This window comes from Giraffa tippelskirchi, chromosome X (genome assembly GCF_054371585.1).
Source record: "Giraffa tippelskirchi isolate mGirTip1 chromosome X, T2T-mGirTip1v1.2.pri, whole genome shotgun sequence".
In the NCBI taxonomy this organism is placed as follows: domain Eukaryota; kingdom Metazoa; phylum Chordata; class Mammalia; order Artiodactyla; family Giraffidae; genus Giraffa; species Giraffa tippelskirchi.
Window position 1 is genome coordinate 26,085,796 of NC_137289.1, and position 16,185 is coordinate 26,101,980.

Sequence of the window (16,185 nt, forward strand, 5' to 3'; positions counted from 1 at the left end):
CACATATATTGAAACTGCCCAGAACAATTACAGGTGTGATTGTTAGAGAGCAGGTCAGGGATTCAGGAAGTAAATTCTTTAAGATGATGAGAAGGTGAGGTATTGTGGTACAGTGGCAGGTGGTCCAGCAACCTGCAGCTGACTATAACATGAAATTCAAAACTGGGATAGTTTAGGAAATTCCCTGACAGTCCAGTGGTTAGGACTCTGTGCTTTCACTGCCGTGGGCCGGGATACCATTCCCTGATAAGGGAACTAGGATCTCACATGCCACCATGTGACACAGCCAAAAAAACCAACAACAACAACCAAAACCCCAAACTGGGATATTTTAAGGATGTAAAAAGGAGAAGAATGGTCTGAAAGTAGCACTGAAAAGTAGTAAAATTTATCTCACTTTCCAGGCTCAATAGTATAAGTGGTGTAAGAAAAAAAAAAAAAAAAAAAACACTTGAGAAGCAGGGGAGGGAGTGTTCTCAAAGGAGTCAGGATTAAATTGAAGCAAAAAAGTAAAGTTAGGTCAGCATTTCTCAGTCTCAGCACTATTGACATTTTGAATTGGATACATCTTTCCCTTGTGGGGAGGGCTGCTTTGTATATTGTAGGATGTTTAGCAGCATCACTGGCTTCTATCCACTAGATACTTGTAGCAACATCCCCTTGATTCCCATCCTGTGACAACCAAAAATGGAGTTGATCATGGAAAGGTTGAGGATATTGGGGATTATTAGCCAGGAAATTCACCTACTTTAGTCCTCACGGTAAAATTATTTCCATCTTAGCTGACTTCTCCTATTCAAAATAATTAACGAAAATGAGGTAAAATGTGATGCTGCTCAAATGTCGTATGCTGTATCATTTCCATTATAAAATCATAAAATTTCCTTATGAAAGGAATAATTGGTTAATCTCAATTGAATAGAAACAGCACATTTTCTATGTTATGACATAAGGTAGGCTCTAGTAAGTAAAGATTTACTGCAATTTACTGCAATTACTATAGTTTAAGACATTGTCATCTTTCACCTAAATTTCTACAGTGCCCTCATAACACCTACCTGCATTTGGTCTGACCTCTCTTCTCTACTCACATACTCACACAGAACTCGGAATAAATGTACTCAGGTCATGTGATGACCCAGACTAACCTCAAATGCACAGAGAATAAAAATGGAGCTGCTTAGAATGATCTGTAGCCACTATACGATTTAGTCTTGCTTACCTCTCCAACACCCCTGAGACCACTCTTCTCTCCTCAGGCCAGAAACTCCAATCATAATTGAAAACTGCAACCATAATTGTTATTTTCTTCAAACAACTAAGCTCACAATTATCCCACCTCAGTACCAATTCATTGTCTATTTTCTCTGTCAGGAATGCTTTTCTGTCACATTGGCTCTTCATTACTAAGATCATAACTAAAGTGTCACCACCTCAGAAAGTCCTTCCCTCACCACTCAGTGTCAATTAGACATTGCCACAACCTGAGAAAGTGATTGCCAGTCACTGTCATATTATCCTGCTTTAGTTCCTTCATTATGTTGTACATCTTGTGGAAAAACCCAAATGAACTTTTTGGCCAACCCAGTACTTGCCACTACCTGAAGTTATATTTTTGGTTTATTTCTATATTTACTTGTGGAAAATATGCAAGCTCAGTGAGATCAGTAGTATATTCCCAGCATCTGGCTCATAGTATGTAATTTGTAAATACTTGATGAATTAATGAATGAATTTGTAAAGTAGGGCTCCTACCATTTCCCCTGTCTCCTCTTTGTTCAATTCACTGTAACTTAAGTTTGGTAGAATTTTTCAGTTTTAATCCTACTATTAATTTACACACAGAAATCCATCTTTGGGGGTAATTCCAAATGTAATTTTGTGAAATATTGTGCTAAGTCAAGAGAAGAAAGCATTGTAACTTTAATCCACTTTGAAATCATTCTGTTTACCTGTTGCCTAAGGAGGATCAAGGAGATTAAATTGGCTCTGAACAACCAGAAAACTAATTAGAGGTGATAGAAAAAAGTGTAATCTATCCTTTTATAATGACACTTATAAGACTTCTATTATACACAAATTTGGCTAACATGACAATGTCTGGTTTGGCACTGTGAGGATAACATGAAATTTGAGCATTGCTTTCCTTAAGTACTTTTTAATTTATTACTTAATCTGAAGGGATTGGAATGGTTTTTATATGGTGTTTAGTTTTATTTCCTTAGTTACACAGAACAATTGTGGCATACATTGTAATTAAATTTAATCTATTCTTTGCTTTCATCTCAGTGATGTTCTCCAGCCCCAAGTCAAATAAATTATTGTTGCAGGAGATTAGGTAGGTTGTGTTTCAGTAACAACAGATCAGGCAAGTTTTCCCTCTCCCTTCCCACCACAACCCCTCAACTTCTAGAAACAGAGACAGTAAGTTTTCTTGATTTCACAAATTATTTTCATAGGAACAATTGTCTCAGGCTCATTCAAATACAAATTTTGTGCTAATATATGTAAGTAGGCCTAGTTATAACTATTATTTGTGTAGCCTTTTTCAGTCCACCTTGCTGAAAAAATAAGCTCTCTACACATCTTTTCTGCCAGGTATCCAAACATTAGGATTATCCAAGGTTATTACAACTCTTTGTGTTTCTAACAGCTAATGTCATATTCATAATCATTATTGAGAAAAAGAGTCTTTTTTGTTTTATTTTGCATTTATAAACAGGACTTGTCTATGAAAAATAACCTAGAGTTGGCAAATCCCAGTCTATAGCTAGTTCCCAGTTAACTTTAATCAAAGCACTTTATGAAAAGAAATGAAACAATTAACCAGAATCCAACTGTACAACATAAATGCCTTTTAACATATTTAATTGTCCCTAGCAAAGAGTCGGACACGACTGAGCGACTGAACTGAACTGAACTGAGATTCCACTACCAGTATTACAGTCTGGCTGAGTACCATTTTTGCTACATGCATGCTCAGTTTCTCAGTCATGTCTGACTCTTTGCAACCCCTTGGGACTATAGCCCACTAGGCTCCTCTGTCCATGGGATCTCCCAGGCAAGAATATTGGAGTGGGTTGCCATTTCCTCCTCAAGGGGTTCTTCCTGACCCAGAGATAGAACCTGCATCTCCTGCATTGGCAGGCTGATTCTTTACCACTGCCGCACCTGGGAATGTTTTTACTGCAAGTAAGTGTCAAAAATGATACCCATAAATACTAAAGTATTTGACACAGAATCCATTGAGAAAGATCAGATAGACCCAAGTAGTCATCTTTTCATTGAATGAACAGATATTAATATTTATCTACTACTGTGTGCAAGGAGCCATGCTTAGTGCTGGAGATAAAATGATAGGAAAGACAAATATGGCCCACACATTCACAATTTCCTCTTTCACAGCACTTATGTAAAAGATTGTCTATTTGAGGTAAAGTAAAATTACTAGTTGTGCTAACTTTTCTACTTAGCAGCAGAGATGGAAAAAGACTTACTTACCACATATTTTCAGTTGTATATTTAATGGTGTATGTTCTATCCTTTCTATAAAGGCTAGCACTTGAAGTAACTACTATGTCTGCTAATTTATTTAAATGGAGCTGGAAGTGGCAGCCCACTCCAGTATTATTTCCTGGGAAATTCCATGGAAGAGGAGCCTGGTGGGCTACAGTCCAGGAGGTCACCAAGAGTCGGACATGACTTAGCAACTGAACAACAGCAATTTTTTTTTAAAAGACACTCTAATGATGCCTACCAATAGCCCCCTTACATAGCTCTCTCAAAACATATTTGCACTTACAACTACTCTCTGTTCATGCATTATTCTGTCTGATGTACAGAATTTATCCACTCTCAACATTTTCCTCAGCATGGAGCATTTTTCACCACAGTGTGTCTCTACATGGAACTCTTCTTATATTTTGCTTACCTTTTTGAACTATATGTTATAATATAGTACACTGAGAGCAAGCCTGAAAAGGATATGTATTGTACAGTATCTCTGGTTGTTATAGAAGGACTGAAAAATAAAATTTGCTGAGTAAGGTACAGAATATGTAGAAAATAAATGGGTAGAAACACAGCTGTCACAATGAAAACTGGCAGAAAAAAGATACCCACTGCATTTAGATTCATTATGAAATATTCCTATTCCAGCTGAAATACACATTCTTTAACTAAATAAATAGCAATTTGTGTTTGGGATCATAAACCTGGACAATAAATATCCTAATGCAGGAACAACTAATTCGAATTCAAATAACCAGAACCCTTAATTAAACATCCTTCCCAACTAATTCTTCTTTTTTAGCAGAAATGGACAAATTTTCAAATAAACTGGTTATACAGATTTATCCACAAAACACTTCTATTGGAATGATATGGAATAAATAAAAATTCAGCTGACTCTTTTGTACTTTCTGTGGCCCCATCAATAGTATTAGGCAAAGAAAATTTACATTTGCATCATGGCCCAGGGATATTCACTCATATCATCCAACTTTCTACTACTCCAAATTAACTGTAATAATTTTGAGAACCAACATTATGTAAAGGTAAATTACATGGGGGCAATAGTATTTATCAGACCAAACACTAAGCTTTTATTGAAACTTTTGTTGTAACTATTCACTTTTAGCCTCTTCTCTACGTAGGATGCAATTAAGAGTGTAGTTAACAATTTTAAAAAAGATATTGCTGGCTAAAATGAGTTTCCTAAAGACAGATTTTAACAATCAGGGATAAGGTTAGGGGGTATGAGCAATTGAAGACTAAAGAAAAATATCTCTAACAAGGAGAGATAACTGGGATATGAAGTCTGAGTTTCAACTAACTATTCTAACATATAACATAAGTATATACATGTACTTATGTGTATATAAGTATATATATATACTTATAACATAAGTATATACATATAACATAAGTATAATACTGCTGCTCAATAATGCACATATAGCATCTAAACATCATTAAGAACTAATGATGTTTGTAAAACTACCACTAAGACACTTCAGATGTCTGTGCAGTTTAATAGTGTTTATATCATAAAATAAAGACATGCTTATTATTAAAACATTTGCAATAACAGAAAGAATAAAGCAATTGCCTACTCTTCCACCATCCAGATTACAATTACTATCAGTATATTTTTTATGTTCTTTCAATGTTTTCTAAATATATGTGCATTTTTCTCCCTAGTTATCCATTGAACATAGCTAACTTCATATTTACCTTATCACATCTGGAATGAATCAAGATTCATGTTTACAAGCAACAAAAACTGAGTCTGGACAACGTAAGCAGGAAAACTTAATTTATGAAAGGGTGTTGAGTAGCTAATCAAATTCATTGGAAAGCCAAAGAACCTGACTCAGAATATAGACAGGAACCAGTCTCCTTTTTCCAGTAATGGTAACCTTTGATGATGCAAGTTCAACTAATTAGGGAACTTAATTAAATCTGCACAATACCTTCACTGTGGCCACTTCCTATTGGTTAGAAGCAAGTTGCAATTTCTGTCCACACTCAAGGGGGAGGGGATGATACAACAGTATAAGTAGCAGGAAAGTAACAGAAGAAAAGTAAAACATACATAAAATCACTGAGACAAATAGGAAGTATATAATATAATATATAATAAGCTGGTAGATATAAATGCAAATAGATGAGTAATTACATTATACGTAAAAGGACAACTGATTCAGATAAAACATTATTGTCAGGTGAATTCTTAAAATTAAATGCTATCATAAAAAACATAAGCAGTGTTAAAATAAAATGATGAAAAGGATAAACAAAAACAAAAATCAAAAGAAAGTTAGTGCTGTTATTATAATGTCAGACAGATTCAACTTTAAAGTAAACTTAATTAGTTAATATAGACAATTCAAAATAATTTCTAAAGATTCAGATCATCAAAAGATAAAATAATTATATATTTCTGTGGACTGAAACATCTAGGTTCAAAATATAAAAAACAAAAGTTGACAGAACACAAAGAGAAATAAAGAAATGTATCACTATATGGTATCATTTTAGCTATTGTTTCTCATTAACTAATTGAATAAGTAACTGTGAGATTAAATAGACAAAAATTAGTAAGATTTAAACAATATGTTAACATGCAGTTTGTATATATGTCACAACACTCCAAAAGTACAGAATACATATTACTTTCAAAAACAGGAAAAAAAAATTTATTAAACTGGCCACCTGCTGGGCAATAAAGCAAGTTTCAATACATTTCAAGTTTCAACACATTTAAAATGACTGACACAATCAAACCTGGTTTTCTAATGACAATGTAGATATACTAGAAATCATTAACAAAAAACAAACCGAGACTATTCTCCACATATTTGGAATTTAAAAAATACAACTGTAAAGGCACATGTACCACAATGTTCATTGCAGCATTATTTATAATAGCTAGGACGTGTAAGCAACCTAGATGTCCATTGACAGATGAAAGGATAAAGAAGCTGTGGTGCATATATACAATGGAATATTTCTCAGTTATAAAAAAGGAACAGTTTTGAGTCAGTTCTAATGAGATGGATGAACCTAGAGCCTATCATATAGAGTGAGGTAAGTCAGAAAGAGAAAAACAAATTTCATATATGAACGCATATATATGGAATCTAGAAAGATGGTACTGATGAACTTATTTGCAGGGCAGGTATAGAGATGCAGACATAGAGAACAGACTTGTGAACACAATGGGGGAAGGAGAGAGAGGGATGAATTGAGAGAGTAACACTGAAGCATGTACATTACCATGTGTAAAATAAACAGCCCACGGGAATTTGCTTTATGTTTCAGGGAGCTCAAACCACTGCTCTGTGACAACCTAGAGGGATGGGATGGGATGGGAAGTGGGAAAGAGGTTCAAGATGGAGGGGACATATGTACATCCTGTTGCTGATTCATGTGGTTGTGTGGCAGAAACCAACACAATATTGTAAAGCAATTATCTTCTAATTAAATATAAATAAATTGAAAAAAATTGTGTGTCAAAACATCATAATGAAATTAAAGAATAATTTGATCTAAGTAATATTTGAAACATTAAATATAAAATTCTGGGATATAGTTGAAGCTATACAGAGAGGAAAATGTGCTGTCTTAAATGCATAGATCAGAAGAAAATAAATGATAGGCATATCCAACAAAAAATAGCGATTAATTTTCAACCTTAAAGTGAAAAGCAAAATGATAAAGCATTCAGAAGGCATTATTGGAGAATATATTAAGCACTTGGTAAGGAAAATTTTCTCATACATTATACAAAAGCACTCAGCATAACAAAAAAATCACCAAATTTATCTACATTAACTGTGATGTATAATTTAATTCAAAACTCACCTTAAAGAGAATGAAAAACCTAATGAAGAGTGAAAAGATATTTATAAAACATGTAACTGACAAAGGGCCTGTATCCAGAATGTATAAAAACTCCTACAAATCATTTTTTAAAGGCAAGTAATCCAATAGAGAAATGAGTGAAATACCCAGTAAGTACTTCACAAAAGACACAATCCAAATGGGCAATAAAGACATGAAAAACCTGTCAACCTTGTTAGTAAATCATGGGAATGCAAGTCAAACCACATCACTATATTGGCAAAATACTTTTAAAGTGCTAAAAACATCCTGAATTTTTCCAGAGGGTGGTAGCCTGTTAGTTCCGAGTTCCTTCCCAGAACCTCCTGTTGTAAGATAACTCATGAAAGCAGTTACTATTGGGACTGGTCAGGGCATGCATTTTTGGTCAATGGCTCATATAACGGAAAGAATACATATATTGTAATATTTTATGCAATGGAATAATCAACAACCATGAGTAAGGTATAGTGATACGTTGCTACATTTGGATAATTCTTACAAATAAATGTTGAACAAAAGAAAAAGGACACAAAATGTGTATATTCTTGTATAATTTTTTTTAAAGTTCAAAAACACAAAATTAGACTATATTGTTAAGGATTCGTGTATAATGATAACAATGTAGAGTAAAGCAAATATTAATAAATGCTTATCGTAAAAGTCAGAAAAATCTTACTTTGCACGGTGTGGGGTACTTAAAGGAATTTGAGAAAGGATACATTGGCAACTTCTGGTGTGCTGTCAATTAAAAAAAAATTCATTTTTTTTTTTTTGCTACTGTCAATGTTTTATTCGTTGATTTGGGTGGATTTTATATAGGTGCTTGCTTTATAATCAATCACTACACTGTACAGTTATGTTTTATGTACTTTTCTCATGTTATATCTCACCTTAAAATTAAAAACATTTAAAAACGTAAAAAATAAATTGAAAGAAACCAAGGAAGCCTAGGCAATAAGTAATGTAACTAAACTCTCTGCATCAGTACTTTTCAAAAGCTATATAGGTGATTCTATCAACATCGATCATCAGTGTTGAGAAGAAAAAAAAAAATATCTTAAGCACAGAGCCTGACATATATGTTAGTGTCAATCAACATCTGTCCCCCTCTTAGGATGATTCACAATTCTTTTTGTCCATCTCTGAGCATGTATCCTGAAGCAAGTTATCAAAAATAATTTTTACAATGAGTTTATATATGCACTTAAATTTAATAAAGAATCACTAGAGAAGCTAAAGGTATTTAAGAATATTAATGAAAATGTTTAGTGTCACCCCAAGATGTTTTCTCTAAGAAAACAAGTGTTTTCAGAAATTATCACTGGTTATTACTGGTGGTTTATGCTCACCAATTTAATGTCCGTGCATGCTCAACGATGTCTGACTCTTTGCAACCCTATGGGCTGCAGCTGGCCAGGCTCCTTTTGTCCATGGTATTTTCAGGCAGGGATACTGGAGTGGGTTGCTATTTTCTCCTTCAGGGGATCCTTCCAACCCAAGGACTGAACCCGCATCCCCCATGTTTACTGTATTGCAGGCACGTTATTTACCGCTGAGACATCAGGGTTTGCCCACCAATGTATAGAATGCCAGTGTAAAAGACAGTTCATATCTGCTTTCTTCTTAGCTTTTACTAAATTAGAATCCTCAATACTTAAAGCTTTCAGAGTTGAGGATTCTAATTTAAACATGCAATTAAAGTTACTGGAATAATAAACATTTCAATGTACAATAAAAATATAGAATATATGTTTTCAGTAAAGAAAGTATGAAAAATGGAATTACATTTTATTGAGAAAAAATTAAAAAAAATGTCCATGAGGTTGTTGTTGTTCGGTCGCTCAGTCGGGTCCAACTCTTTGTGACCCCATGGACTGCGGCATGCCAGGGATCTCTGTCCATCACCATCTCCTGTAGCTTGCTCAAACTCATGTTCATTGAGTCGGTGATGCCATCCAACCATCTCGTCCTCTGCCATTCCCTTCTGCTCCTGCCTGCAATCTTTCCCACCATCAAGGTCTTTTCCAATGAGTCAGCTCTTCACATCAGGTGGCCAAAGTATTGGCATTTCAGCTTCACCATCAGTCCTTCCAATGAATATTCAGGACTGATCTCCTTTAGGATGTATTGGTTGGATCTCCTTGGAGTCCAAGGGACTCTCAAGAGTCTTCTCCAACATCCCAGTTCAAGAGAATCAATTCTTTGGCCTCAGCCTTCTTCACAGTCCAACTCTCACATACATACATGACTACTGGAAAAACCATAGCTTTGACTGGATGGACCATTGTTGGCAAAGTGATGTCTCTGTTTTTTAATATGCTGTCTAGGTTGGTCATAGCTTTTCTTTCAAAGAAGAAGTGCCTTTTAATTTCATGGCTGCAGTCACCATTTGAAGTGATTTTGGAGCCCAAGAAGATAAAGTCTGTCACTGTCCATTGTTTCCCCATCTATTTGCCATGAAGTATGGTTAATTTTATTTGGAATGAAAATGAGAGTCAGCCTGGATATAGAAGGTGATGAGAGAGTATAAAAAGGAACCCTGAGGAGGAAAAGGTTTTATGCATAGTCAGAATTAACTATGTTTAGATTAAAGTTGACTAAGTAGATTATTGAGTGATTTAATATTATTATATTCTAACTAACTTCCCAATATCAAAATCTAGCTAAAGCTCAATTAGCCTTCAGCTGACTCTGGAATGCTCAAAGAAACATCTCTGAAACATCATAGAGGGGAATGTTAAACTAAGTTTATTTGGTATTTTCAATTCAGAAACATTGCCAAGTGATTGAAGGTAAACTTTAGATTGTAATGTATAGATAGATAAATAAATATAGTTAATATAAATATTCCAAATTTATATGGAATCCTTAGCATCTGATATGTCCTGATACAATGTTACCAGTTATTCTAATTATTCTAGTTATTATCCTAAAATGTTATATACTGCAGGAATTTCCTGCTAATTATATTGTACTCAAGTCTTTAACCATGCTATTTTAAGTTTTGTCCTTTATAGACTATCATAATTTTACAATTCTTTTATAATATGAAGATTTTCAAGAAGACTCATGAGAAGAACCTTTCAAAACAAATGTAAGTTTATAATAGCCTTTAGATTATGCCACTGAACTGGATAACAAGTGACAAACTCTAATGGAAAACCTGATTACTTCATGTGGATCAACAGGAATCAATTATGTGGGACTGAATGATCAGATAAATATGATTTATAACTTTATGACTCTGGAAAATATATTAACTTGAATTTTTGTTTTCCTGTAAAATCTTTTTTCTTATGATATGGTCTACAAGTTGATAAAGCATGCCTTTGTAAGCAAAGATGAAATGTTTCTCTTTTTCTACCTGGTTCTGCCAAATTTGACTTCTCCAGCTGGCTCTCCTGTGGGCTTGCTGGTTTATTGCAACTAGATTACAACTAGTTATACTAATCATTGTTTTAACTTGTTCTTTGTTTCCAAATTGTTTATCCTTTTGTCTCTGTGCTACACTATAACTGTCAATGTTACTAGCTACCTTACTTATATCTCGTCTACTTTATAAGATTGTTGTCTCTTACAATGTGTAACCAGCCTCCAACAAGTGTAATGATGACTAGGTGACCTGAAACAATTGATCAGATATATAGTTCTGTATGCAATCAATAATTGTAATAGTGTGATTCTAGGTATGGAAGAAACAACAATGGAAATAACTCCTGAATCATAATAGGTTAAAAGATAGAGGATCCAGAGAACTATTTATTACCAATCAATGGGACTAATCCAGATATTAACACCTGGAATGACATATCCAGGAGAAGTTTCACCTGATCTGGGATGAGCCTCCCATTGTCTTGGGACAAAAATTGGTCACAAAATGTAGCCCAAATATGGATCAAATTTCTGACCATGGGGAGAGACTGAAAAATGGAGTATGTCCTGTCGTATAGGTAAACAGGATGTCACTGTCATCAGTGATGGCAGCCCTCCAACATGAGCCTTAAGAGCACTCAGGAAGGAGAAGAACACCTGAGATCTGGCAGCCATGAGGCTGCAGACACTACCTATGATGAGCCCCAAGGGAGCTCAGGATGTGAAAAAACACAGGGTACTGACCCAAGAGAGCTGAGATGCATATGAAAGGAATGATTTCAGTGAGCCCAGACTCTTGCATCTTCCCATACATATAAAAGTGCTAAATTTCCTACCTTGAGATACCTGATTTTATTTAACTAACAATAATTTTTTGACATTCAGACTACCTACCCTTTGTTGCAAAACTTCTATATGACCTGGCTCCTCCCCTCACCTCCTCAGAGCAGTTCTCTTAGGTTCTCTTAAGATGTTGTCTCCTGGGCTTGAAGTCCTAAAAATTCCCACTGAATAAAACATGACTCTCAGGAAAAAGGATTAGAAATATATATTTAAATATGTTGTAGATTAGGCAGAGTTATAGAAAATGAAAAATTATTTGTGACATTGTGTAATATATACAGGCTCCAACAGCAACAACAAACCACCCCCCCAGAAATACATGAATACATTAAAACCTTTCAAATGGGAACTTTATGATTTAAAATGGGAATTTTAGAATTCTTAAAATCATGATTATTTAGGCAAATATCAGTTTTGTAAATCAATGTCTGCAGCAGTGACTGAAAAGTCAATACATTTTTTAAAAATATGGCAGCTTTTATTTTAAATAAATCTATGGTGAAGGATGTGATGATATAATTCATAATGGCATTCTGTAATTAACATGGGACTATTTTTCCGAGACAGCTTTCTTTCTTTTACTGCTTTGGTTTAAGGAGATAGAAAAAAGAATGAAATAAAAGTCACAGAGAATTCTTTAGGACTGTGAGGGTGTTTTTCCCCTTGGTTCATTTCAAGAATTGCTTAAATGTGGGAAGGTATATCTAGCTGTGACAAAGTTGATTTTTTGTGTGTGAACAGAAACACACAAGGAAGAAGTTTGTGGAGAACCTCATGGAGGAAAGCAAGTTGATGAATCAAGAGTGATGTCGATTCAGCTCCACACAATTTCTCTCAATAGAGAATTTTACGCAATGAGTCCAATATTTTCCAACGGATGGGGCTGATGAGGCAGGTGTGGAAGATTTGGGCTGAGAGAGAAAAGAGGGAAAGGAGCAGCTATGCCTGAAGGATCAGCAGCATTTTTTTGCAACCAGAACAGGAGCTGGAGCACTGCAGTAAATATTAGTGTAAATTGTGATGCAGAAAGAAAAATAGCTATAGGGAATTATATCCCCATTGCAGCTGTCATAGAGACTGACACCTTGGTAACACAGTGTTTTACTCAAAAGATGTTTGTAGGAAGACAAAACAAAACAACCAGAAAGCCATGGTTTGGGGGCAGGGGGAATTCTACAATTTGTATGCACATAGAAAGAGACTCATAATAGGGGGTTTCAGGACATGTGTATCCCAAATATTCATATTATTTGCATAATCATCTCAACTGTTAAAAAAAATCACAATTTCCATGAAATTCTTTTTTATTATTAAACAGATTTTATCCTTATGATTATGATGAATTGCTTTTCTATCTCCTTTTATAGATGAAAATTATTTACTAATATATCATTTTATCTGAATAAAGCTGTCTATGCTTTTGAAACCATCTATCTACAAATATTAGTTCATCAAATCTACAATATGTCTGGGCAATGTCTATTGGATTTGCCATACTGCAAATTTTAAACAATTTAAATTAATACTTAATGCTTAAAGATTCATTAAGAAGTAATTTGCTGTGCAAGCACTCACGCACAAGAATTTACATTGCAGTATTTTATTTTTCATTATGAAAAATACAAATGAATAAATTAATGCATAGTTATACTATAGAATTCTTTCTTATTTAAAATTATGAAAATGAATGAAGTAGAGTTTCATTTGTGAACCTAATTATCTGACAAAAATAGAATGCTGAATGAGAAAATCAAGTTCCAGAAGAACTCAGAGTATAATTCTCTAGTTCTTATTAGGCACCTGGAACTTGGTATACCTGGAACTATGCTAAGGACTTTAAATACACTATCTCACATGATTGTCATCCTTATTATCCCCATTTACAGATGATGAAATTGAGGTTCAGTGACTTAGCCAAGGTCACATAGCCACTGAGCTGTGAAGCCAGGCTTTGAACCCAGATCAGTCTGACTCAAAAATCTGTACTCTTAACTACCGTGGAGTCAAAGCAGAACCAAAACCTACTGCTCCCAGCATTCATGAGACCTTTCTTGTCTGGGACACTGGAGGAATCTTCTTGAAAAAAACAGAACACCACAAACTACATAAACTATATTCACAGTCCAATGAGATACATGCAAATTAAAATTACAAAAGATAGTAGCAGACAACTTCTGAACTAACTATTCTAGGTTCAGGACAGTGTGGTATATATAGTCCACACGTACCTACAAAAATGATTAAACACATTGCACAGCTCCAAGAGGAGCTATTCTCACAAAATGCAGTATGAGTGGTGACATTGAGGTGTGACAGTCTCCAGTCACTACTGAATCAAGCACACCGGCAGGATACAAGTGTGCATTATACAATAGATGACATACTCCTTTCATAAAAGATGCATTTTCATGGAGTGTACTTTGATGGAATGTTGTTGTTTAGTTGTTAAGTTGTTTCTGACTCTTTGCAGCTTCATGAACTGTAGCCTGCCAAGCTTATCTGTCCATGGGATTTCCCACCAAGAATACTGGAGTGGGTTGCCATTTCCTTCTCCAGGGGATCTCCCTGACCCAGGGATCAAACCTGCATTTCCCTCATTGGCAGGCAGATTCTTTACCAGTGAACCACCTGGAAAGCCCACATTAATGTAATGCTACTGGCTTAAATCAAGGTAGTTTATAAGAAATATTTCTGTGAAATAAATATGACCATTTTATTAAATAATCTTGACTTCACTACTTTGAGGTATCAAATCAAATGACTGGAGCTAGACTGATGGATGAAACTGGAGCCCATTATACAGAGTGAAGTAAGCCAGAAAGAAAAACACCAATACAGTATACTAATGCATATATATGGAATTTGAAAGATGGTAACGATAACCCTATATGCGAGACAGAATAAGAGACACAGATGCATAGAATAGTCTTATGGACTCTGAGGGAGAAGGTGAGGGTGGGACGTTCTGGGAGAATAGCATTGAAACATGTATATTATCATATGTGAAACAGAACACCATTCCATGTTCGATGCATGAGACAAATGCTCAGGGCTGGGGCAATGGGATGACCCAGAGGGATGGGATGGGGAGGGAGGTGGGAGGGGGGTCCAGGAAGGGGAACACATGTAAACCCATGGCTGATTCCTGTCAACGTATGGCAAAAACTACTACAATATTGTAAAGTAATTAGCCCCCAACTAAAATAAATAAATTTATTAAAAAAAAGAAAAAAGAAAAGAATCCAGTTTTAATACTTATTAATTATGTGTCATTAGTTAACTTATTTGACATCACCCTGATTCTGTTTTCTCACCTGTAAAATAGAATCTCATAAAGGTTTTGTAAGAATTAAGTCAATTGACACATGCAAAGTGCTATGATCAATGCTGAGTAGATGGTTAAGTACTACTTAATTGATAACCATTGTCTTTGTTGCTGTTGATATTGTTCTTTCTTTTTTAATAATACTGAACATTGTCTTTATGTGGAAGACATTGTTAACTGCCCTTAGGACAAAGAATAGTATTTGAATGTCCTGAACAGTTGGTCAATATCAGAAATGAGAATCAAAATATTTAATAACAGGTCTGATATGGACTCTCAACCAATCAGAAAGGGATCAGCTATAAAAACCTTCTATGACTGTCCTGGTACACACTAGTTCATTATCAGTTCTGATCATAGTCTATGAACAGCACAAAGTGGAAAACTGTCTCAGAAATCTCATAAACATTTGTGCTCAACCCTAGCAAGTATTTAACACTCCAGGGCAGGCATTTCCCTCATTTGCTCCTATTTTTAATTCCTCTCTCAAATTCTGTCTTTGCAAGTCACTGTAACCACTTTGGAGAAAGGTGTCAGAATAATTAAGTTCTCCCGTAGTATTTCAGATATATACAAAACTAGAGTGAAAGAGACCTTTGGCAGCCCAAACCTTTATGAACTTAGGGAAATTAAGCTGCATATTAAAAACTCACACCAAATTCTTCAGCTCAGAGTTCATATAAAAATTTGCCTATGTGTATGTGTGCATGTGTAGCTTAACAACAAAGAGAAAGTGAGACAGAACAAAATTCATAGAAAGAGAAAAATAGAAACTAAAATAGAGGGCATCGCTACTGTTGAGATTTCTCTCATAGCAAAGAAAGAGGAATTACAGTGAAATTATTTTCCTTACATTTTAATGTGATCAAATTTTGTACAGTGTATCAATAAAATAGAGAAAGAAATGGTGCATCTGGCCTTTTAAAATAAACTAGATTTTAGTCTAGGACTCAAACACATTTCTGTGGGTATCCCTTTCATGGAACTACTTGTACTAAAGAGTTAGGAACTGCAGTGTGAAAGCAATTCAGTCTTCCAGCTTCTAGAGAAAAGAAGAGCAGAAAACAGAAAGAAATCCATTCAAGAGCAACCAAAGGAAAAGCTCAATATTGATTTAGAATGCTCTCTATCCCAAACACAGCCCAATCTCAAAATAGATCAATAAAGAGTTTCATCATTGTAGCTCTATATGGTAACTGTACAATTCAAATACACTAAAGACAATCCAAGAGCAGATTTTAAAACACAAAGTAGAT